We start from the raw sequence: 5,089 nt of genomic DNA, 5'->3' as shown, positions 1-5,089 counted from the left end.
CATAAAGTTATCCAAAAGCAGTGTGTAAGACTGGTGGAGAAGGACATGCAAAGATGAATAAAAACTGTGATAAAAACCAGGGTTATTCCACCAAATATTGGTTTCTGAATTCTTAAAAATTGTGTGCAACTCTAGGGTGGACACAATAAAAAAGGGAAAAAATTATTAAAAAGAATAATAATGAAACATGATGAGTACTTTGTTATTTTTATAAAAAAGGGTTATGTTGGCCAAAAGGCATGGTTCTGATAATGTCCTATTAAATCTAGCAATATGAAACTGATACAGATAGAAAATATAAACAGATACTATGCCAAGGCCAGCGTTGCTTGCTTGACCTACCGTTTGAAAATGGAATGTGAATGGATGTTACACTATACTTCTGTATGTGTAGCTCAATAAACCTTGTCCTTCTGAACAACATTGATAAACATTGACTAAACTGATCTTTTTCTCTTTTTTGTATTTTTCTGATTTTATTTTAACTTATTTTGGATGATCAATAAATAAAACATTGTACAGTCTACATTGTCTAAAATGATTGTAAATACTGTATAGGCAAAAATTATAAAAATGCATGAAACAATTTGAAATATAATACCACTATAATGCCTTATTATTGCAGCGAGTGTACTACACTGTTCTTGCTGTTCTGTGTGGTCTGAACATTAACGATAATGTGTTAACTAAAGGGAGTAAGTCCTTATCAGGTGTCTGACTGCAGGTGTGAACGGTTAAATCTCAATGTGAATATCTCTAACGGACATACTACCCGTTGATGAACTGGCCGTGGAGAGACAGGCCCAGCACATATGCAAAGCAGGCCTGAGCCTCTACTTATGAAAGAAGGAACATAATATGTAACATGAGATGTAATCATTTGAATATCATTCAAAAACGCCTTCTTACTGTAGAAAGAGATTATTCTTAGTTGTTAATTATTTTTCACATTTTTCATACATGTCCTTTTAACTTAATCAGTATTGTATATGTTTCTTATATCTTCTAAAGCATGACAGTGTCAGACAATAAAACCAACAGTGACTTCAGGAGAATGTGGTGTTTTTATCACCACCAGACTTTGCCTGTTATGGAAATATGAGTTGCCTTAGGAGACAGGCATTGTGCGTTTACCTTTATTTTTTTATTTATCAATAATTGTGAATAGAAGACCATTTACAGAAGAATGATATAGATACAAATAAATGCCCTCACATCAATTTCCCACTTTCTGTCTTACAAAACAAGTATAAGCAACCAGTACTGAGGTTTTGCTTTTTTCTGTGGTCAAACTAGCAAGAAAACTTTTGCATTATTTTCTACTGAGCTGTAGACACTAGTGGTTCTAGGACCAGGGCCACAGGGGCATTGGCCTCAGCTGAAGTGCCCTGTCCTGTCACTCATCTGTGCTTTGCCTGAGAGCGATGATCAGAGTACTGGATGGATGCAATTCCATGTCCAAACACTAGTGGCGCTAATATAGGACTGTCTAGCTTAAGTAAAGCTTATACTGTATAAGAGATCTGTTTGATATTCTTGTATTAATAACACTCGTTATTTAAGGACACATATTGTGTGTCATATTGGATTCTATATTTGCCAATGTTAATCAACACTGTTAATGTCAAATTAACATCAACAGTATTGATTTACCACAAACAGTGCTGATTTAACAATTTTTGCTAGTTGACACAAAAAAAAACAATTACCTTACAGGCATGGTAATTATCATTTGCTGTACACTGTGATGCTTTGCAAGTTGAGGTAAAAATATTGAGAGGTAAACACAGCTTATTTAACCATTGCTAACCTTTGCAACAGCAAGAAAAAAGTGCTTTGTAGTTGCTGTAGCTATACAATATTGAAGAAGCTATACTCTTCTAATGAATCAACTCCATAAACATCTGAAGAGGTAACTAACTACTGAAATAGATGTTGGCAAGTTACACCTGAAAGCACTAGCTACGTAATTTAGGTTTTTATGTGGGCTTTTTCCAAAAAGCTCTCTTATGTTTTTTGTTTTTTTAATGTGAATAAAATGAAAAATGAAACAAAAAGTTCTGTAACATTTTTTAGGATTGGGGGAATTGCTCTGTGTTGCATGTCTGTACTGTTTTTGCTGGATTGTTTTTTAAATTAAAGCTCCACAAGGTAGATTTTGTGCTCGTGGGCTCCCCCTACAGTTACAGAGTGTAATAAATGTATACAGCACTGTCATATATATATATATATATATATATATATATATATATATATATATATATATATATATATATATATATATAGTTTGTTTTACTATATACAGTAGACTGTTATGTAATACATAAATAGTGGAAAATCCACCTGCATGTGTAAGCATGTGTAAAACAGCGTGTTTACAGAGTAGCACTGTTAGCCCTCACCACAAAACAAGCACAGCCTAAAACAATATTAAACCAAAAACACAGTATCAGTAAAAGCCCCAGACTAAAATGTATATTTCAGTTTGGGGCAATTTACTGCAAGCTAAGCTTACAAACAGCCATATTTTACACTTAACATGATATATTTACACATTTAACCCGATCCTTAATGCTAATCGCAAATGGTAATCGCTGCTAGCTTCCGCCTGCTAGCCTACAGCTTTAGCAAACAAACACTTTAACTAAACTTATACCTCACATATTTACACTCTGGTTTTAACCTTTAACCTTTTAACTCGCTTATTAACATTTTAAGCTTCTTACAACACAGAAGTACCCACTAATCTACTTGTAATATGTCTTCATCTGGAGCTTCTCCGGTACAGCACAGACGAACAGCACAAAAGATTTGTTCGAATGAACGAATCTTTTGAACAAATATTTTTAGTGAACGGATTCTAATGATTCAGTTCATCTAAAAGAGCTGCTGTGCCCATCACTGCTAGTTAGCTTCTGTAAAGAATTAACAAACTCCAAATAACGGGTTTTTGTAGTCCTTGTACAACTGTTAGAAGTACATACAGGTCTGAAAGCAGGTCGCAGTTCTCGCGAGCGTTGGTCACGGCCGCCTAGGACAACTTACTGGTTTGAGCTCAGAGAAGCCCGGCACAGCATGAGAGCACCGCTATTCCTCCTATTACACTTCAATGCAGTGCTGCAGTGAGTTTCAAGATGTAATTTCCATTCTTTAAAAAGTTAAATAATCAAGGAAATCCTACCTATTGTGCCTTTAAGAGATGACAGTTTTTGAGGTAAACAATTTTGACCAAACTCTTAATATTAAACTATATCAAGATAAAGTTTTGGATTCTAGGTCCTTGTCCACATGCTGTGTATTTTTCTATTTCTATTTTTTTAAAACACTGACATCACAACACACAACATGTTTTTGGTCGAATCTCAGTCATCAGAAAGTCATAAAACTACATGCAGATAGCTCAAGATTTCAAAGTTCACTTGTTTGGTTCCCTACAGCTCATTTTGAGATGTACCCAGTGTCTCCATGGCTACCCTCTGAAGCCTACACCTTTCTTTCCTTAGCAACCACTGACGTGTGAGGGTACTGGTATCGCGGTACTTTATACTGAGGGTCCAGTCCAGGGTGTGTGTGTGTGCAGTGGAGGAGTATATTCACATGATGGTCTGTTATTTGGATCAGAGGAATGTTGATGTTCTGGTGTGACCTTCAGGAATATTTTGTGCTAATTTGAAGGGCTTCTTTAGTGATGGTTACTTGAAGCTGACTTTACCACCACACCTCTCTGTTTCTTTCACTCTCTTTTTCTTTCCTTCTCTCAGTCTCTCTCTCTTTTAGTCTCATTCACTATTTCTATCTCTCTCTCTCTTTTTCTCTCAGTCTCTCTCTGTTTCTTTATCTCTTTCTTTATCTCTCTCTCTCTCCTGCTTTTTCTTTGTATCTCACTCTTTCTTTCCCTCAGTCTCTCCTCCTTTCAGTCTCTCTTTCTTCCTGTCTCTCCATCTATCTCTTTCTCTCAGTCGTTCTCCTATTCTCTGTCACTTATCTAAACCTGTCCCACCGCCACCAGTCTCGCCCTCTGTCATAGTCTCTCGCCTGTTTTTCTTTTTCTTATATTCTGTCAGTCTCTCTCTCTTACTTTTCTTTAGCCCTATTCTTTCTCTTTCTCTGTCTCACATCCACACTGGTCTCTCTTTTTTTATTTCTCTATGTCTCATAAGCACAATGGTCCCCCCTTTAGCCCCTTAGCCAATTGCTCCCTATCAGTACCTCCCTCAGTTTCTCAAGCATCAGCACTGGTCCCCCAAGTCTCACTCTCTCTTCCTTTCACTCATCCACACTGGTCTTTTTAGTTCTACCCAACAGTCTCTCTCTCTCTTTTACTCTCCCTATTTCAGTCTCTCTCTATTTCTCTCAGTTTCGCTCTTTCTCTTTCTCCATCTCTTTTCTCCATTCCCAGCGCCCCCACCAGTTTCGCCCTCTTTTTTGTCTTTCATTTGTTTTGTCTTATTTTCTTTTCTCTCTCTGTCTTTCTCTTTTTAACCCCTTTTCTCACTTTCTGTCTTACATCCACACTGGTCTCTCTTGTTCTCTGTCTCACATCCACACTGTTCTTTCTCTTTCTTTGTCTTGTCTCACATCCACACTGTTCTTTCTCTTTCTTTGTCTCACATCCACACTGGTCTCTCTCTCTTTCTTTGTCTCACATACACACTGTTATTTCTCTTTATTTGTCTCACATACACACTGTTCTTTCTCTGTCTCACATCCACACTGTTCTTTCTCTTTTTTTTATCTCACTTCCACACTCTTTCTTTGTCTCACGTCCACACTGACCTCTCTTGTTCTCTGTCTCACATCCACACAGTTCTTTATCTTTGTTTGTCTCACATCCACACTGTTCTTTCTATTTCTTTGTCTCACATGCACACTGGTCTCTCTCTCTTTCTTTAGTCTCATATCCACAATGGTCCCATCTTCAGCCCCCTCGTCAACAGCCCCCAGGTCAGTTGCTCCCTCAGTTTCTCAAACATCCACACTGATCCCAGTCTCTCTCTGTCACTCATCCATACTGGTCTTTTTAATCCTAACCAACAGTCTCTCTCTATTTCAGTCTCTCTCTTTATTTCTGTCTCCTACTCTTAGTTTA

The sequence above is a fragment of the Astyanax mexicanus genome, chromosome 21 (genome assembly GCF_023375975.1).
Source record: "Astyanax mexicanus isolate ESR-SI-001 chromosome 21, AstMex3_surface, whole genome shotgun sequence".
Lineage (NCBI taxonomy): Eukaryota > Metazoa > Chordata > Actinopteri > Characiformes > Acestrorhamphidae > Astyanax > Astyanax mexicanus.
Note: the sequence above shows the minus strand (reverse complement) of the source record.